Here is a 22341-nt window from a genome sequence, read left to right as displayed (position 1 = left end):
TAAAACACAAAATTTTGGATTGCCACAGAGCTTCCCAAGAAGAAGGAAAATACTACAAAAAGGATGGGAATAGGTACTGCCTCTTTTTAGTTGCATTTCTCACAATAAAAGTAATTATAGTAGGGAACACTTTTTGAGCAATTACTATGTGCCAGGTGCTAAGTGCTTTACCTGAAATAACCCCTTAAACTAACACAATAATCCTATCAGCTATGCACAGTTACTGTCCCCATTTTTCAAATGAGAAAACTGAGGCACAGAGAGGTAACATTATTCAAGATCACACAGTCAGTAGACATTGCGATAAGATATGGACCTAGGTAGCCTGACTCCAAAGTCCTTGGTCATTTAAAAATATGACACTACACTATGTCACACAGTAACATATTACTTGACATTTATAATTTATACAAAATAATTATGTGAGCCTGGTGGACATAAATCAATATCTTTAATTGTTCCAACAGTTCTGGACCCTTTGAAAATAAAATTTCTGAGCTTTTAATGTTAGGACTAGGGGGTTTTTTTGTTTTTTGTTTTTTTTTTTAATCACATTTTGTAGTGGCCAGTTAGCCTCCTATAGTGGGAGGGAATCTGATCGCTACATGAGGTTTCTTTTCCTTTCTGTGCTCATAGGCTCTCTCAAGTTCCATATATTATCGTCTATTTCTATATGATATAGATAAAAGATAATACTTCGTTATCTCTGAAATAAGATAGCATTTGTCTCAAATTAACACATATTTTGGTAATAAAAAATTATCAATAAGTTGTATAAAAAAGATATTGCTTCCTGATATAAATGGATGGCATAAGCAATAATCTATAACAAATTATCATTAAAATTTTTTACTGTGAAAACAAGGCCAAATAAATATGTGTTACCCTTAAATAAACCATTTTGAAGTAGCTAAATGATACATAGCCATTATCCTTCAGTTTCCTTAGCTTTGTAATATATTAATATTTTACATTATAAATTTATTTCTTTTTTAAAGTTTGTTTTCTTCCTACAACATTACATGTTCTTAGAAAAGGTCCTAGAATGTTATATTTTAATTCTGTCCTAAAGAACATATGTTTTTGCATTGTCAAAAGCCAAGGATAAAAATCTTGTCCTTGACACAATAATTCTTCAAAGAATTTTTTTTAATTTTGAAATATCACAGATTCTTATGTCTATTTCCTGAAAAAAAAAATGCAAAAATTGGCAGCACTCAAGCACCAGATCCTGATTTGTTTTCATGAAAGTACACAACCTGGGTAGAAAATCAAACATCAGAAAGCAGATGATATTCCTCCCACTAGCTCACTGAGTTTCTCATGTAAAAAAGTACATGGCACAGGGTTGGACACCAACTATCAGAGGCTCAACAACAGATGGACTGACTAAGAATTGGCAGTGATGCCAAAATCAGGAAATGTCAAAATAAAATTGAATAATACACATAGGTAGAATAGAATGGGGAAAAAATGTGTGAAAATAGTAACATGAAATCAGAAGCAATGCTGAAGGAAGCAAGATGTAAAATGTGCTTTCAATTACTATAAGAAGAACTCAGTTCAAGTGTTAGGATTATGACAAAGAATAAAAAGTGTTGCTTATATTTTGAGAGTGCTAAATGACTGTCACAGTTTCCTCATGTTGATTTAGGAATCAATGTTAAGAAACAAACAGAAGTCTCAGTCATTAAAGAAAGTGTTCATTGACCTTGACTTCAAAGGAAGATTATTGTTTAGACAATTTGTGGGGTCGGGAGAGAGATCTACTCTAGAGACTAGAGATGACATTTGAGAAATAGGTCTACTGCGGAGGGCCTTGTATGCTAGGCTCATGAGTATAAATGTCACCCTTAAGCAAGAGAGAAGTCACTGGAGTATTCTGAGTATAAAAGTACCATGTATAACATGGGAGAAGTAAATATTAGGAAAATTATTCTGAGTTATACGTGATAGATTAAAAGAGGAAGAATGGATGCTGGGTACTGGGTTTCACTGAAAAGTATGGTGGATATTGGGAGGTTGACAAAAACTTTACATATCAACTGACCCTTTAGGCTATGCAAAAAACTAGCACCCGCTAGGACAGAGAGCAGAGTCAATGGCAATTCAAATGCCTTAGGTAGTGGCTTAAACCATGTCAGGAATGATTAGTCCTCACTTAAGAATGGCTTAAAGAGAGGAAATGCACTCTATTCTCTTTGTGAATAAATCACGGCTCTATTCAGATGGAAAGAAGAAAGGTAAAAATCTTTCCAAAGACTTGGAAGAAAAATATACCTCAAAAAATGATTTACCAAAGAATCGGAAGAAAGAATTTGAAGAAGATTTGGCATTTTTAATATAATGTTGAAAAAATGCTTTAGATGAATTAGCAGTAGGAAAACCTGGAAATGAAAATATATCTTCTAGGAGGTAATGGAAATGGATGAGAAAAGAATAAAATAGAAGATAAATACATAATGCATTCATAGAATTAAACTTTATATTGATATTAGAAAAGAACAGCTAAACAATAAAGAAATGTTTTTTGAAGACTTTACCAGGGTATAATTGAATAGGACAAAGAAAGAAAAATGAAGATGGACAACTGAAGCACATATGATGAAAGAACTGTAATTTATTCTTGAGAACAAAGCCAGAATAATTAGAACAGCAGTAATAATAAGGGACACATGTGCCAATAACTTTCTTAACTGGAAAAAGAACCAGATCATGCAGATCACATAGGTTCACTGAACTCCAAAAAAAATCAATGCAAAGAGACAAACCTAGATTTATTATTTTAAAGTTATTATTTTAGAATCCTTTTCCTAAGATATATTAAAATGTGTCTTACATATAAATCTACAAAATCAGATTATTCTTTTGCATCCTGAATAATAAAAAATTTGTTTACCCATTTTCAGAGAAAAGAGACATTTAAAAAAACTATAAACCACTCAGTTGAAGTTCCTTTGTAAGGACAGTGAAATATATTATACAACATAAAAAGACTTATGATGGAATACTAGCTATAAAATTTTGATGGGAAAAATTATTTAACACACTTTAAATGGCTAAGAAAGAAGTTAAAATAAAATACTCTGTGATTATGGCCATACCATCGTGAATTCACCTGATCTGATCTTGGAACCTAAGCAGGTTTGGGCCTGGTTAGTACTAGGATGAGAGACTACCTGGAACTGCTGGGTGCTGTAGGCTTGAAACAAACAAACAAAAAAAGAATGGGAAGTTGTACTAATAAATGAATTAAATTTATTCTCCATTTGAAAGAATGTTTTCCAAAAATACTAACAATTCCTTATCAAGTTTTATTTATAAAAACCTAAATTGGAACCAAACTAAGTGTTCCACAATAAATTGTCAGACACTGATATAAAATTTAGGTATTAAAATGTTTACAAAGTTATTTTAATGCCACAAAAAGCATTTACCACACAATCCTGTTAAGTGAAAAAGAGAAAATATACACATGTATAAAGAATGTTAAATACATACAGAATATCAGAATAAATATGAGGAATAAAATAAGTTGTATTAAGAGTAGTTTTATCTTCAGGGAATCAATTATGATACATTTCCTGCTTTGTTTTGTTTTGTTAAATAACTTTCTACACTTTCTATATTTCTACAATAAGCACTATTATAGCCAAAAATATAAAGGGCTAAAATAATGTCAAATTTTGGTATTCTGTTGAAAGAATTGTGTATTTTTACATTTAGGCTAGAATACATCTGACTAAATTATATAGTTTTATAATGCTCCTAATGGTTATATTAAAATAATTACAAACCACATTTCAATTAAAGATATACAAATCCCTCAAATATGTACATATTAAATATCATTAATATTTTAGGTATAATACTAACTTCCCTTTAATGTCCAGGAGGAGTTATACTGTAGTCTGAGTTGGTGGTTGATTGCTTGCTTTGATTTTATACAAACGCTTTTGAAACTCAATATGGAAGTTTATAAACAAGGAGATAATGGGCATGCACTTAGTAAAGGATTCCACAGCATCAAAGAATTGAAAGCACGTTTAAAGTATTCTATGTTTCATATATTACCTTCATTAGGATTTTGTTAAGACTACATATTAGAGGAAACCTGCTTTTTTAAAACACTGAGTTAGGAAGAAAATACCTCTTTGGAAGATAAAATAAAGAAAGTGATAATGAAAGATGTATGCTGGCACACAGAAAGGTATATAAGAACTTTCTGTTTACTTACATCCTACAAAGAAACTATAATTTATTATAGTTTCCATAAATATTCCTGAAATCAAGGCATTTATACATGAATGAATGAATGAATGAATGGAGTGAATGAATAAGTGAATGAAAATGTCAATGTAAATTTTCTGAATTGCTAAAAATGTAAAAGAATTTTTAGTTTCCTCAATATGTGTGTTTTGCTTTGCTTGTAAATAGTGTAGCTATTTTAGCTTAAGTGGAACAAATGTATTTTAAATCTTTTGCGGGGTAGAGTAAGGCAGGAAGAAGAACAGAAATAAGAACTTCTTTTGTTTTAATTTTAAACCTATCTAGGCAAAAACTATGTAAAGCTTATATTTTATAATCTAATATATTGCATTTATTTTAGTGTAACCTGTGGTCTCCCAATCATAAGTGTTTAACAAAATGTATTTGTAAGGAAATAATATAAGTAATGTAAATTTATACAAAAAGTATCCTAGTGGTCATATTTTCAAAAGTCAGATTTATTATCCCTGGACGTTTTCATATGATGGGCAAGAGTTCCAGGTCAGGCTTGGAGGTCAACAGAGGTACTCTCAGCTAACATCAGCCATATAAAATCTTGATGAATTATATGAAGACACAAAGCTACTATTTAGGAGAACCAATGTCTCATTTTTATTATGTAAACATCATTTTTATGCATGAGGCATCAAGTGGGCTTTATTACTCTTTATCTCTAGGAAGCACTGTGTTATTTTCCTACATCCCAAATCACTATTTCTATAGAATAAATTATGACTAGAGAATCAGTCAGACTCTGGGGCAAAGACTGAAGCAGCAGCAAAGGAAATTTAAATACCAGAAAGATTCAATGTCTTATTTCAAAAGAGGTGGAGGAAGGAAGCACCTGAGAATGACTTTTCAAACATTTCAAAGTCACTCTCTTAGTTAAATACGCTTAGGAGATATGTAGCTCTCCGAGGTAAGAGTCTAAACGAGGAAGAAGAATATAATAGTCTTGATTTCAAGTCTTCTTTGTAGTTAGGTGAATTCAAACTTTTTATTAGACCACTGAACTTAATCTAAATGGAAAGCATTAGCTCAGCCCTTCACACAAAAGTTATTAAATAAATGGCACACATCTAAAGTAGACCTTTAATTACTTGGATCTAGTTTGAGCCCTAAGTGTTTATATTATGAATTGCTCTGAGAGAAGCGTAGGAAACAAAAACTAGCTTTGTGTGTTGATGCATGCTTTTACATTCTATCTTTCATGAAGGTGCAGAATTTGCTGACACTTGATGAAGCTGAAATAATGTTATGGTGACCACTATGGTTTGAATGTGACCTCTCTCAAATTTAAGTGTGAAAACTTAATCCCTATTGTGGTAGTAGTAAGAGGTGGGGCCTTTGAGGAAGTTATTAAATCACGCAGGTTCCATCCTTATGAACGGATTAGTGCCTTATAAAAGAGCTGGAAGGAACTAGCTAACACCACTTTACTCTCCCACTTTCTGCCATGTGAGGGCATAGTGTTTTGTCTCTTTCGGCCTCCTGCTCCACCACGTTAAGAACACAGCAAGAAGGTCTTACCAGACAAATCATGCTAGTGCCTTGATCTTGGACTTCCAATACTCCTGATCTTTAAGAATAAACTTCTGTTGTTTATAAATTACCCAGTCTATGGTATTTTGTTATAGCAGCATTAATAAATGGAGAAGATAACCATGACATTGAAAAGAGCTATCAGTGAAGTGGTCTCTATAAATTTTGTAAAATTAATCAGGGAAGAAGGAAGAAGTAGAAATGAGAATAAACCAAGCCTGTGGTACATTTTGCATTAATTAGTTCAGCTTACTCTCTGGCCTGCTTTCTCATAGTTGTTTGTCACCTATTTCCTCAGAATCATGCAGATCCTACATGATAGTTTCCTTTAACTGCTCAATAGATAACAACTTGAGCATTGTGAAATGTTAAATTTTCCTTTTGAGATATTCTTTCCGGGCCTACAAACCAGTGAAACTACCGATTTCAGCTGTTATGAAGAACCCCAAGAGAGGATGAATCACCAAAGAATGCCGTTTCCACATTCAAATGATTTTATCATCCTTACTGTGACCAAACAATGATCTCAACTTCACAGCCCCTCACACTCTATAATCTTAAAAACCTCAGCTCAGAACTCCTCGGGAAGACAGATTTGAGGGTTTCTCCCAGTTTATTATTTGGCTGCCTTGTAATCATTAAACACTTTCTCTGCTGTAAACCCTGTTGTCTTGGTGTATTGGTCTGTTATTGTGCAGCAGGCATATGAACCTAGTGGTCCTACAACATCAGAGTGTGAAACCACTGGCCAGAGAGGTCTGGATCTAAATTCTGATTTTCCCATTTATTAGCAATGTGATCTTGGACACATTATGTAAAATTTATGGTCCTCAGTTTCTTATCTAAATAATGGAGATAAAACTATTTTTAAAATCTATGTTTAGAATGAAATGAGCAAACATAATGAAAAACCGAGTACACTGTTCTAATATAATATAAATCAACAGACACTGTCTCTCTCCTTTCTTCCCTTCTTCTCTCATTTGCATTTCCTTATGTAATTACCAGACTATAGAAATAAAAACACATTTTAGTAAATTTGGAGAAAGGCCAACATTTATTAAAACAAGGTAAAATAATATTGTCATAAGAATAAGAATAAAGTGTCTAATTCTGGGGATGGTTCCTTGTGTTTTATATTTTATTTAATCTTCCCATAAGGAGTTCATATATGAAAGCTAAGATTACAATCTCTTCTACCAGATAAGAAAGAGGCAAGAAAATAGAATATTTTATAAGTATTTCTTAAAGACTACTAAATAATTCTTGTGTGTATGGTATGGAGTTGTTTATATTGTCCTGAAAGGAGGCATTCTAGCAAGATAAAATTATATAAACAAACTGAAAATGTTGAAAAATATTCTTTTTGGTATATGTTATGGTCTAAATGTATGTGTCCCTCCAAAAATTATATGCCAAAATCTAAACCACAATGTGTTGGTGTTAAGAGCTGAGGCCATTTTTGAAGTTATGAAGTGATGAGGGAGGAGTCCCCATGAATTGGATTAGTGCCCATATGCAAGAGACCTGAAGGAGCTTGTTAGTTTCCTCCCCTATAGAAGGACACATAGAAGGTGCCATCTATGAGGAACGAATAGACACACCTGACACCAAATCTGCTGGTATCTCAATCTTAGACTTCCCAACCTTCAAACTGAAAGCAATAAATTTCTGTTGTTTATAAATTACCCAGTCCAAGGTATTTTATTAAAGCAGCCTGAATGAACTAAAACAATATATAAAATAATTATTTGTAAATTGTATTTGCAAGTATTTATTTCAAGAGCATAATGACTTAACAAAAGGCAGCTGAAAAATGATGGTTATATTTTAAAGGATCAAAAAATACTAGGATCCTATTCTTCAGGACCAGCTAGGAGTCTTCACTTGAAGACCATAGGATCGTTTTAAGAATCACCACTTAATATTGTTGGCAAATCCTAGCTTAGATAAATATGAAAGCAATATATAGGAGGTAAATATGAAACATGGATTGGATGAAACAAATAATTTACAATATTTCATACTTTCTTTCAAAATAGACATGCTCATCTTTTAGATTTATAGAGTAGAAACTATTTTAGCTGTAGGTCTTTTTTTAAGCCTGTAATGAATGAATTCTTTACATTGGAAAAGGTTATAGCACGTTTCTTTGCCTTGTGTAACAAACATACAATAGCTCCTAAGTGCCTCTGGCATAAAAAAAAAAACTATCTGAAAGCCTGAATATATAGAATAAAGGTGTTTTTTTTTTTTTTTTTTTTTTTTTTTTGAGACAGAGTCTCGTTCTGTCCCCAGGCTGGAGTACAGTGGCGCAATCTCAGCTCACCCCGGGTTCAAGCAATTCTCTTGCCTCAGGCTCCCAAGTAGCTGGGACTACAGGCGCACACCACCACACCCAGCTAATTTTTGTATTTTTAGTAGAGACAGGGTTTCACTATGTTGGCCAGGATGGTCTTGATCTCTTGACCTCATGATTCTCCCACCTCGGCCACCCAGGATAAAGTTTAACTTACTTCTTCCCCAATAACTTTATGGGCAAAAGGTGAAACATAAAAAGTTAATTGAGATCTTGCAAATTATCCTGTTTTTAATTGTTCGGTGTGAGATAAATGTTATCTGTAAATGCATAAATCAAAACTGTACATGTATAATCTTAGCTAAGAACCATTTTTCTTCAAAAACTGTCACCATTTTAGCCTGCAAAATCTGTCAAAAAACATGTCAATTGTAAAATATAAGGTATTGATGGCATTTAAAAAGTTGAGAATATAGCAAAGTAAGTTTATGACTTCCAAATCGACTCATTGATTGGTTTTGCAGATCATAATGTAAAAGTTGTAGCTACATGTAAACATACAAAAAGTGACTATTCTTAAAAGTCAGATATTACAGAACTACATACAATATTATGACTTTGATAATATGACAACCCAGAAACAATTTGAACCGAATACCCAGTAGAGGTGGTTAAGACACATTTAGAATTCAATAATGTATTATAACAGCTTGCCCAGTTTATCCACATACTCTCCCATCTGAAAGCTGATATACATTGCCAAGAATATGACGTTTTGGTTAGGAATTAGAGAGCCACCAGATAGGACTTATCTGAATTTGAATACTGGTATTTATATAAAAAATTCAAAACAGTTGTAAGTACATGTCCCTAAATGCTTTAGCACAAAAGGCTGTGCCACTCAGTATCAAAGCAAATGATTACCTTTTCAACAACAGTAATTGCTGAAAAGGTAATCATTTCACTCCCACCCCCACCAAATCCAACATGTCTTGTATGGGTGCCATGATTATGGAAAGCTTAAGATAGTTTCAGACAAAATTTAATAGTTTTGTTTAAAAAATTAAGTAAGCACATCTTGGGCCAAGCACAGTACAGATGAGGAGCTAAACTAGTAAGTCTCTAACTTATTAATGTCGTTGATAGTAGAGACAGTGATGTTTGGCAAATCTTACTGTTTCTCTGTAAGTCTTGAAATTCCAATAGCCATTCCTAGAAACTTTATTTTTCTGGAATGCATAGCAAAAAAAAAGATAGAAATGTTGCCTGTTGAGTAACTCCCAAGAGCTGACTCATCTTAACCATTCTTTCACTCAGTGATCATTTATTGTTTACTGGCTTTGGGCCAGTTGCCATGTTGGGTGCTAATGATACATACTCAGATAGAAAAGGCTCAGCTAATAAGCTTTAAGAGCCTCACAACGGATGGAGACAGAGAGACATTTAAAACTCCAGTAAATTTGATAAGCCCAACAGTTGGGATTTGCACAGCATGCTGTATATAGAGCAGAGAGCTACAAATAATTAATCGTGTCTCAATTAAAAAAAAAAAAAACAAAAAACTATACAAGGGGATATCCCCTTTGACCTGGAACTTGAATAAATGCTAGGATTTCACCAAAATGAGAGGAAAGTAGATATATTAGGCATATATAACAGCATGAGGAACAGATGGGTCAAGTTAGAACATGTTGAATGGTCTATGAAGTGTTGTCTTTAAAAACAGTAGTAAATGCCTCTACCCTTAATCTTTTCAACTTCTATCTCTGTAGCCCTTTTATGTCTGTTCAATTTACACTGCAGTGTAGCCTGAGAAAGGACCATGCAGCAGGGCTGGAATTACAGTGATGAAAAAGAAGAGCACATCCCAGAAGGAAATTTTAAGGTGGCAAGGAAAGCCTGAGAAGCCATGTAATATTTTTTTAAATCAAAATTAATGCAAAAAATCTATGATGAATAAAACATAAAAATATTGAATAAAGACATACATATTAAATAAACTGGCAGTGTTCCAGGATTGGAAGAGTCCTCTCAATCAGCCCAAAGGTTTCTAGCCCGCACAGCCTCTTCAGGTACCTTTCAGTCCTTACAATGGCTGGGTTTTTAGAAACTGACAATGGCGTACAAATTGGGAAGAAAGGCCTTTAGGTAAACAATCACTTTTTATTGTAAAACTTTTATTAATTTTTTTACATGGTTCAAAAAAAACAGGAGGACATTTTGATAAGTATCTATACTGGACAAACGATTTTTTTTTCCTCAGGCTATGATACAGTGTCAGGAGGCAGGCACTGCACTGCAAGATTCCTTGTCTACCTCTGTTTTTAACTTATTCTAGGATCTGGGAGGTGTCACTTAGTTCCCCTGAGCAGCACTGTTCATACTTATTAGTAAATTAGGGATAACAGCAACTACTCTAACAGCAGAGTTATTGTGAGCAAAGTATTTTGAAAGGGCTTTATAAATTTAACTTACAGCTCATACTATATCAATTTAACAATTCCCTATCAGTTCAAACTCAGAGACATTATATGCATGTTCTAAACATCTTCTTCCAAATACCACACTATTAGAAATAGGAAACAGTATTTTTCCTCCAGTAGCCTGGGGTCCTGAGCATGGCAATGTATGTTTTACTACAAGACTGAAATGATCTGGTGTCCCTAAAAATTAGATCAATATCTTGGAATGTTTTATATTCAGAGTAAAAGCTATCATTTAACATTTTACTCCAGGTATGCCCCCTTGTTAGTTTCTATGTCCTTGATGTAATATGGGTACAATTTCATCTCCTTATTGATAAAATACCGTATTACACAAAAAAGGGAAATGGTAAAATTAAGATTGAGTCTCCGAACAAATGCAAAGACATTCTGAACAGTCTTCAGAATCAGATTCTAAGTGCACCTATCATCATTGAGAACACTCAATCCTATTCATCTTTTCACCTGGCTTCTATTTTCACTGTACAAGTCTTATTAGTCTTTCAAGTCACCTTAAGTATCTCAACTGACAAATTCATTACCCTTTGAGCACTGTACACTTTACTAGTACTCCTTCTTAAAACTCTATCCTGCTTCACCTTCTAATGCAAAAGCACAAGGCTCCCTCTTCATCCTGGATACATTTTCATTCTCCATTCCCTCCCTCTTCCTTTCCTCACCTTTCTCCTCTCCTTTCGCCTCTCCTCTCCTCTCCTCTCCCCTCCTTTCCTATTCTATTCTAACATTGGTATTCTCTACGATTGTATTCTCTTGTTAGCCTTTTCCTCTCTGCCCTAAGCTCAGAAACTCCTGAATTCCAGCTAGAATGTTTTTATTTGATATAATTTCCTGAAGAGCTACTAGTAATTTTTGATTACTATACCCACAATGAAACTCTTTTCATTTGTGATATCACCACTTTCAAAATCACCCAGCCATAAAAAACTGTCATCATTTTTGACTACTCATTTCTTTATACCCCATATCCAAAAATCTAGAGTCATGAAGTTTTAAGACCTAGAATTGTAATCCCCACATATGAAGGGAAGGGACCTGGTAAGAGGTGACTGGATCATGGGGGTGATTTCCCCCATGCTGTTCTTGTGATAGTGAGGGAGTTCTGTTGAGATCTGGTTGTTTGAGAAGTGTCTGGCATTTTCCCCTACTCACTCTCTCTCTCTCCTACCACCATATAAGAAGGTTCATGCCTCCCCTTCACCTTCTGCCATGATCATAAGTTTCCTGAGGTCTCTCCAGCCATGAGGAACTGTGACTCAATTAAATCTCTTTTGCTTATAAACTACCCAGTCTCAGGCTGTATCTTCATAGCAGTGTAAAAATGGACTAATATAAGGGTTAAAGCCAATTAGGCTGATTTGACTAAGAATATCAGTCTAACTTCTATTTGAAATTAGCAATTTACTTTCTTATCTAAAAATGATAGTTATGATACTACCTAATAATTATTATATTAAACACAATAAGATAATATTTGGAAAACTGAACACATGGTATCTGTTATTAGTATGGCATTTCTCTATATGTAACCTACAAGCAGGACCACCTAAATGGTCTTGTCAATTTACATACACACCTGCTTTTTCTTTAGCCTAGAATATCACTCCAACCCACACCATTTAGATCCTACCCATCATTCAATATCCATCTTAAATACTGCCTCCTCCATGAAGCCTTTGCTGATAAACTACCTTTCTATATTACTGTAATCTTTTGTCCTTTTATCGCATACATTACTTTATACCTCTCTTTCTTCCTTTCATCACATACACTGCAATCTTTCTTCCTTTCATCATATTACTTTCTTAGACATATATTACTTTGTACTTCTCTTTACCCACTTTATCTCCTGGATTTTTAAATATTTTTAAATTTGGTAGACATGTTTCTCACCACCATATTTCCCAAGACTTGACTGCTACAATGAGATTGCTCACCCAGACTATTGTTAATTTTACCATATTCTTTCTCCCTTTATTTGAAGTCATTTAATTCATTCCCAGATAAAATGGTAACTTCCTTGGAAAACAGCATCACATTTATCCTTTTCTTGTCTTCACTGCCTAATACTTAGCCTTATTCAAGTAAATGCTCAATATATTTTTGTTAAATAAATTTGATTTGAAGAATTATAAACTGAGAATGAGTCCAATACTGTTAATAAAATCAAAAGCTATCTCTTACTATAATCGCTTATTCCATTCCATGGCAGAAAATCAGAAAACACATAGAATAACTCAATTTAACTTATTTTCTTTCCCTGAGACCCATGCTGTTTCCTTTTCTCTTTTTCTTCCTTCCTTCCTTCCTCTTTTTTTTTTTTTTTTGGGACAGCCTGGATTGCAGTGGGATGATCTCAGGTTACTGTAACCTCTGCTCCCAGGTTCAAGCAATATTTGTGCCTCAGCCTCCTGAATAGCTGAGAATACAGGTGTGCACAATCACAACTGGCTAATTTTTGTATTTTTAGTAAAGATGGGGTTTTGCCATATTGACCAAGCTAGTGTTGAACTCCTGGCCTCAAGTGATCTGCCTGCCTCGGCCTCCCAAAGTGCTGGGATTACAGGAGAGGGCCATCACACCCGGTTCCATACTGTTTTCTATAAAATAATTTTGAGGAAAAAAAGAGTCAAATGTAACTCTCCAATGAGGCAGAATTTTTTAGAAAAGCAAATTATCATTCATCTCCATAATCAAGGACTGCTTCTTCTAGTCTCTCACATATTAGATATATCAATCTAATCTTGTGCACATGCTATATTGAAATAACTGTTCAACATTGACCATATCTGTGATTTAACTATATAAATTTTCTATTGTGCTTAATCAGGCAGTATCTACACTTTATTTTCTAGTTATTATGTGACAAGAATTTAAAGCTGAGGCAAACTTGTTAACTGATTCCATTTGCAATAGAGAAAAATGCACTGGTTGTTCTATCATGAGTGACTCCTAAATAACACCTTGACTATCTTGTACTCTTGATGATAGTTTTACCTCTAATAAACAAATGTTTCTTATTGCTGAGGGTAATGTGCCAACTAGTCTCTGTCAGTCAATTATAATACAAAATGTTTTTCAAATTTATTTGTGTATTTCTGTTTCTTCATAATACATAACTCTTTAGATGATATAATATCCATTTGAGTGCTCTGGCAGCAAGTCTTTTTAATTCTTAGAGTCTCATTAGTGCTTCCTGCAAGTCCCTAATCCTCCAGCATTCACAAGCACTAGCCATGTCACCTTTGCTTCTGGTCCTGCTTCATTTCTACAAATTGGTTCCAATAACTTGGCTTTTGCACTGTTTATAAAATATCCATCAAGAAAAATTATCCCCAAATTGGAGACAGGCAAAATCAATTGCTGCGTGTTCTTTCAGAGTAGTTCAAATATGTACCTTTGATTAACTTTCTATTGACTAGGCTATTTTACAATTTTGTAGGGCTAGAGGTTATCTTGTAGAAACCTGTTATAAATTCAAATTTTATATCTGATAGTAATGAAAATAATCCCTATCTCTACTAGTGTAAATAAATGTCCACAAGAAATGCAATTGGTTTTTAAAAAAGGTAAATGCTAACATTACAGTGTATTGCTGTATAGGATATTAACTGGTTTTATGTCCATTAGAAACTCATTTCAGCATTATGGATAGATTATATTAATCTCTGTCCTCTCATATGTTTTTTTGAACCCAGTCTTAATCTTACTAGTTACTTTATTAATCAATAAATTAAAAACATTGACACTTATTTATTTTATATTGTATGAGTCATGTTTTTAACCTTCTGAAAATTATAATTCGGAAATACCAATCCTTAAAAAGTATCATGCGGGTTAACATCTATTATGTCCTTACTCTGTGATAGTCTTATTCTGAGTATTCTCTCTAATTCATTGACTTTTCACAGTAACTCTACAAGGTTAGGTCCATTTTTTTTTTTTCCTGTGGTTTGCTGCCTCCATCCCCCCATCACCTATATCTGAGCTCCATTTTTATTACACTAATTTAGAGAGTGAAAATTTGAGGCACAGGCAGTCTAGCTTGCTGAAGGTTATAACGCTCTATTTGAACCCAAAATATTTTTATTTGAGTTTATACATTACCTTTCATAAATACTGCATATCTTTATGTTTCCAAGCCCAAGTCTTCCTATAAAATATGTTAGTATCTTTGGGATTGAGGTTCTGTCCTGATCCCTTTCCTTCTAAGACTCATTAACTGTTAAATCTTGCTGCTTCCTAAGCAATGCCTAATGTACAGTCTGTGAGATTACCCTCAAATTTTACAAAACACCTTCTAGGCACAGTGGTTCTCAAACTTTACTGTGCATCAGAATCACCTAGAAGGCTTGATAAAATACAGATTGTTGAGTTCTATTCCCCAGAGTTTCTGATTCAGTCAGTAGGAAACAGAATTTGGAATTCTAAGAAGTTCCCAAGTGATACTGATGCCTCTCCTCTGTAGATGGCACTTTGAAAACCACTGTCTTAGTACATATTGCTAAGTTTCCTGCAGGTTTTTAAATTTAGATTAGGTTACTATCTATTTCTTGATCATAATACTTGTACTGCTCACCTGATATCCCTGGATGAGTCTAACCTTTCTTCTGCCTCCTTTTGTTATGGTAGAAGCAGTTTTCCTCATATACATTGTTATTAATATAACTACAGATGCAAATATCCCTAAATGTATTGGTGGGTGACCTCAGTACAGTAACTGATTCTGCTAAAGGCTCCAGTATACAACCCTATTTCTCACATCTGCTATAGCCTGAAAATAGGATAAACATTTTGGGGGATGAAGTGAGAAGTTCTTTGGAATATCAACTTTTTATTGTTATAATATGTGCAAATTATTACCCTTGATTACCTTACTAATTACATTGCTCCTACGGCCACTATTACTGTAATTGCTTCCATATGATCCCCTACTGATTCCTAGCTCCAAGGCTGCTTGCTTCTTCATGGCCAAATAGCTTTACGGACATTGTGTCCTTTTTTCAAAGTTATTTCCTGGTCTATTATTAATGATTTATGAGGTCAATGTAATAATGGTTAAACGGTGTTAAGAAATAAAGAAATTAACTGATTTAACATTCAACTCTCTGATAGTAATTCACTGGTTTTGAACAAAGGTACCAGAAAAATAGTTATTCCTTTTGGGGAAAAAAAGAGTAGAAACATAAAAGATGAAGAAGTACTGCTTATTATTTCTTACAAAACAAACCTGTTTTAGCACTTAAACAAACCAGTTTGTGATCATACTACAGCAGGTTGCTAGGCTACTTTACACCCAATGCACCAATATTGACAGAGATATGGTTTGCAAAAATGCTTTATAACAGTTTTCTATAGGAGAATCAGCAGAGGCTAAAGAAAAATAAAATAAATAATAATAAAACAGCTTTCTGCCATATCATTTTCTTATTAGGAGATTTTCCAATAGCTACCCAGCCTATTACCACATCATAAAACCAAAGTATAGGATGCTTTCATTGTTAATATATTTAGAATAGCAGTTGGTTTTAAAGGTTTGTTAGATTTTTACTGGAGCGTGCAAGTTAGCAGGCTGTTAGAATCTGTTTCAAGAACATCAGAAACTATACTCTATTTGTTTTGGATGGCTAGCTAGAAGAAATTAACACTGAGCTTTGGTCAGGAATAGACTAAAAGGAAGGAAGGAGTTATTTTTCAAATAATACCTCTTACTCAGACCTTTCATAAATAGAATGCCAATTCTGACTTTTTAATAGTAAAGAAAGAAGAAAAGGCGTATCCTGGGGCTCGTTTCCTCCGGCTTCTCTCATATTACCCTAAAAAATTTCCAGAAAAACTCAAACTTGAGTGACAATTATGAAAATGATGTCACACTGTTTAGTTCCATTTTTAAATTCTCCAACTTACAATTCAGAAGTTATAAATCTTTTAATATCTAATGACATTTTCACTGGGACCATTGAAGGATAAAGTGCATATTAACTGCTGCCAAATAATGTTGGCTCTCTCTACAATTTGTTAACTTGTGAATTAAATTTTGAGTAAGTTTCCTAAGCTAGTTGTCTGTAGGAGTAAGAAGGAGCTTGAATATACATACATATACACACACATATGCATGCACACATATATATAACAGTGTTACTAATATATAATTCACATACCATAAATTCACACATTTAAAATGTACAATTTAATGGTTTTTAGTATATTCACAGATATGTGCAACCGTCACCACTGTCAACTTTAGAATACTTTTATAACTTCAAAAATAAGCTCCATAGCCTTTAGTTATAACCCTCACCCATTTTACATATTCCCCACCCTCTTCCATCCCTAATCAACCAATAATCTGCTTTCTATCTCTATGAATTTGATAATGCTGGACATTTTATATGTATTGAATCAATAATATGCAGTCATTTTGTTAGTCACTTCATTTGTGCAGCATAGTGTTTTTAAGGTTCACCCATGCTTTTGTATGTGTAAATACTTTATTAATTTTTAAGGCTAATATTTTATTGTATGAACAGATTACCTTTTGTTCATCCATTTATCTATTGATGAATATTTGGGTTGTTTCCACCTTTTGAATATCATGAATTATGCTACTAAAAACATTTATTTGCAAGATTTGTGTGAACATGTGATTTTATTTCTCTTGGGTATCCGTGTAGGAGTAAAATTGCTGGGTCATATGGTAACTCTATGTTTAGTCACTTGAAGAACTGCCAGATGGTTTTTCAAAGTGGCTGCATCAATTTATATTCACACCGGCAGTATATTAAGGACTGGTTTGATTTCCCTAGATCTCACCAATACTTGTTTTTTATTTTAACAATTCTAGTGGTTCTGAAGTAGTATCTTACTGTGCTTTTGATTCGTATTTCCCTGCTGACTAAAGATGTCAAGCATGCACTTACTGGCCACTTGTTTATTTTCTCTGGAGACATGTCTATTTAGATCCTTTGTTCATTTCTGAGTGGGTTGTCATATTATTACTTTAAAAAGCTTTCTAGTTAATATGCAAATCCGTTATCAGGTCTATGATTTGTAAACATTTCCTCCAATTTTGTGGGTTGTCTTTTTTACTTTCTTGGTAGTATGGTGTGAATCATTTAAGTTTTTAATTTTGATGAAGTCTGATTCATTTTTTCTTGTGTTGCTCACATTTTTGGTGCCAGATCTATGAATCCACTGTGAAATCTTACTTTAGGCAGACTTACCCCTATGTTTCCTCATATAATTTTTATAGTTTTAGCTCTTATATTTAAGTTTTAGACCAATTTTGAGTTAATTTTTGTGTATAGTATAGAGCTCCAATTTCATTATTTTGCATATGAATATCAAATTGTCCCAGTACAATTTGTTGAAAAGACTATTGTTTCCCTATTGAATATTCTTGGCACTCTTGTCAAATATCCCTTTACCATAGGTACATGGGTTTATTTTTGGGCTTTAAAATTAAGATCTATGTCTATCCTATGTAGCACCACATTATCTTCTTTACTGCTGCTTTGTAGTAAGTTTTGAAATGGAAATGTGAGTCTTCCAATTTTGTTCTTTGTCAAGATCATTTTGGATATTCTCAGTCCCTTGCAATTCCATATTAATTGTAAAATTGCCTTGTGCACTTCTACAAAATAACCAGCTTAAGTTTTGAGACAGATTACATGAAATCTGTAGATGAATTTGGAGAGTATTGTCATCTTAACATTAGAAGTCTTCCATCTATTAACATGGGATGTTGTTCCATTTATCTTCTTTAATGTCTTTTGACAATGTTTTGAGGTTTTCAGAGTACATGTTTGTCATTTCTTCTGCTAAATTTACTTGTAAGTATTTTGTACTTTGTGATGCAATTATAAGTAGAATTGTTTTAATTTCCTTTTTGTATTGTTCATTACAACTATAGAGAAATTAAATTGATTTTTAAAATATTGTTATCCTGCAACAGTGCTGAACATGCTTATTAATTCTAATTATTAGAGGATTTCTTAGGATTTTTCTACATGTAAGATCATGTTGTCTGAGAATATAGGTCAAGTTTTCAATTTTTTTTTTGCATGTCATAGTTTTTTGTTACAAATTGAAGATTTTAGTAAATCTGAGTAATGATCATTCTTCAGCTACTTATTTACTTGGCTACTTGTTAAGGGGCTGGTTACATTACTTTAGTGAAGTCTATTCTCCCACACTGTCCACAATGTGAAGCCTCAGATGTTGCCCATCACAGGGCACAGACTTGGTAGGCTGAGGATCACCATGGGATTAAGGGGTTTGGGAAGGCTCTCTTTGACTCTTTCAACAGATTACTCTAGCTGTTAAACTCTACTAACTGCTGCTGATTTTTCTATTGTTTTCAACAATGTCCTGGGGCACAAATTGCTTTGCAGGCTAATCTATTCAATTTGGGCTTCTTCGCAGGCATGGTTCCCAAGGTCAATGTTTACATTTTGTTTTGACCTCTTAAGGGGTCCTTCCAGCTGTCTCTTCCCCAGTTAATTTTTTTCCAGCAGACTAGCTGACCTACCTACAGCTCAGCCTCTATCTCTAATAAATCTAGCAATCATCTCCCAGTTGTCTTTCACTACAACTTCCTCATTTTTGAGTGTCCTTAGGCTAGAACTTCTCCACACTTTATTACAAATGATGTCAGTTTCTTTGGAGAGGAATTTAGAGCTCTCCTTTCTAAGATCTGTTTCTCCCCCACAGGCAAAATCTCTGAGCTATGGACCAGTTCTGGGCCCAAGAACAATGGTTACCTGATTTAATAATTCCACATCATAAACATATATCAACACATCATATTGTACTCCATAAATACATGTAATTATTTTTTGTCAAATAAAAATAAATAAAATTTTTAAAGGGATAATTGTGAATGATTTTTAGACTGAGAATACTATTTGATCAGGAAATTTAACTTATGTGAAACATCATAGCTTTTATGACAAAACAATAATTATTTTCTCTTTTAAGAATTATAATTGTGGACTTTATCACTGTTTCTTTTAGAACTATATTGAAATCACAAGCATCATGCTGATGATTTTCAATATACATTAAACACAAAAGTAAAAGATAAAGTGTATCCTTTATACACATGAAATGACCTAGGTGGCTATGAGGCAATATGAGTTATATTTAAAAAGAAATAAAGATTCAGACATATGAAACAATAAGTGTATATTGTACAGAAAATAACCCTGCAATTTCTGGCTTCAAAGTAACAGTTAAAACCTGCTGTTTCACCTCCTGTCAATATCCCTGAGGCTGTTAAAGTCTATATTTTAAAACAGACTTACATTTTCATAACAGTATAGCCTATTTCTTAGTTCTGTCAAAACTGTCCCATGTTAATGCAACAGTTTAACTTCCAGTTATTTGCTCTAATAGGGTTAATAAAATCCAAAATTTATAACCAAATTATATTTCATAGCCATTACTGATGAACTTTTACATTTCAAACATTTAAGGAAATCTAGCAATAGCATCATTTTGATTTTTAGTAACTTTTCAAGCAATTTTTAACCTATAATATAAAGTCAGTCTAGAAGTTCAGAGCATAAAAATGGGGAAGCCAAGAGCATGATGTTCCAACATAGCATTTAATCAACTGTCCATTCTAATACGCAAGAATGTTATGACAATATCAAATTCTTTTTGATAATGGTTTAAATACACAATTACATTTCCTAAAAAAATAAAAATAGTACAGAACTTGGTCTACATTTTCTCATTACATATGACTAAATTTAATCAGAATGTATTGTTAAGTAATATTAGTATATGAGCATCACCTAGGGCTTTCAAAGACATAGGTTTGTTTAACAGGGACAGAAAAGACTAAAGGAGGTAATAAAAATTTCTGGTGGAACTCAAACTTCTAATTATTATTTATTTATTTTTTAACTGAGATGGAGTTTTGCTCTTGTTGCCCAGGCTGGAGTGCAATGGCGGGATCTTGGCTCACTGCAACCTCCACCTCCCAGGTTCAAGCAATTCTTCTGTCTCAGCCTCCTGAGTAGCTGGGATTACAGGCATGCGCCACCATGCCTGGCTAATTTTTTTGTATTTTTAGTAGAGACAGGATTTCTCCATGTCGTTCAGGCTAGACTCCAACTCCCGACCTCAGGTGATCCGTCCACCTTGGCCTCCCAAAGTGCTGGGATTACAGGCATGAGCCACCGTGCCGGTCCAGACTTTTAATTATTAAATCCAAATTCATTTTGAAGCATGAACATTGATATATTCTGTGGTGCTATAGCTGAACTTGAATTTACATGGGAGTTGATTAAAAACATTTGCTTTGAAAATGCACCACTTTCTTCTGATTGAGGAGTATTAGACAAGGTTGACAATACTAGTTTTAAAATTAATATATCATACTACTCTAGTTATTTTACATATAAAGAAGGAATACTAAGTTCTATATTTTCAAGCATCTTTTAATTCTTGCATAGTAATGAAAAACAAAACATGGATCTCATTTGTATCTCTGCATTATTAAATATACATTATGTGTTTCTTGAAAGCTATAACCTTAAAGTGACAATAAAATGGATAACTTAATTAAACAATCTCTTGAAATAATCCTGTATATCTCTTCTCCTCAAAAAAATGAGAAAACTATAAACTTGGCAAGATTTATAGACTTTGGGCTGTTGACAGATGATGTAGTCAAACTCTTCATAAACAAGAAAATTAGATAAGGGTAGAGAAATAACTTGTTTAAGATGATGACAGGGGGACTGGGCACAGTTGGCTCATGCCTGTAATCTCAGGAATTTGGGAAGCCGAGGAGGGTGGATCATATGAGGTCAGGAGATCAACACCAGCCTGGTCAACATGATGAAACCCGATCTCTACTAAAAATAGAAAAAATTAGCTGGGCGTGGTGGTGGGCACCTACAATCCTAATTACTGGGGAGGCTGAGGCAGGATAATTGCTTGAAACTGGGAGGCAGATGTTGCAGTGAGCTGAGACCAGGCCACTGCCCTCTAGCCTGGGTGAGAGTGAGACTCTGTCTCAAACAAAACAAAAGAAAACAAAACAAAAACAAAAAACACAAAGATGACGACATAGCAATCAAAGCAGAATAGACGACACAACCAGGAACAACTGCCACTCAATGTTGTATTCTGTCCACTAAGTTATTTCTTTGGGTTTCTCAAACTCAGCACTATTGACATTTTGGGTTGGATAATTTGTTGCAGAGGGACTGCCCTGTGCATTGTCAGATGTTTAGCAATGTCCCAGGCTTCTGTTTGATGGATCCTAGAAACACCCCTTCCTTTCTCAGGTTGTGGCAATGAAAAATGCTTCCTGACATTGCCAAATATCCTCTAGAAAGTAAAATCTCCCCCAGTTGATAAACTGCTTTAGCATTAATGAAGCTGAAATTGTGGAGAAAGGCGTAAGATAGTAATAGAGGTCAGGAAAAAAAAAATGAATTTGATTGACTGCCTTCTGTTTCCTTTGAACTTTCAATATATATAAACTCCCTGAATACAGAGAGGGATATGACTAGTTGATTTGTGTTTCTTCATAGCTCTAACATATTGAAGAAATACACACAGTAAATAAGCTGGTTTGAAATGACATTATTTCAAAATAACATCATTTTCAGAGAGAAAAATGTATTGGATATTTGATTATGTATATCCTCTTACATTCCAACAAGGCATAAAAATTGCCAAAAGATTACATTTGAAACTCACATGGCAACT

At 33.7% G+C, this 22341-nt stretch overlaps 1 protein-coding gene across 8 annotated transcripts in view; it reads right to left on the bottom strand.

Annotated features, from left to right (window-relative positions):
- The window catches only part of PCLO (piccolo presynaptic cytomatrix protein), a 409272-nt gene that overhangs the window by 268316 nt on the left and 118615 nt on the right, over window positions 1-22341 (bottom strand). The gene's annotated exons all lie outside the window — the stretch shown is intronic.

The sequence above is a fragment of the Cebus imitator genome, unplaced genomic scaffold (genome assembly GCF_001604975.1).
Source record: "Cebus imitator isolate Cc_AM_T3 unplaced genomic scaffold, Cebus_imitator-1.0 Scaffold26, whole genome shotgun sequence".
NCBI classification, from domain to species: domain Eukaryota; kingdom Metazoa; phylum Chordata; class Mammalia; order Primates; family Cebidae; genus Cebus; species Cebus imitator.
The sequence above is the reverse complement of the archived record's forward strand: the minus strand, read 5'-3'. Positions and strand labels throughout refer to the sequence as shown.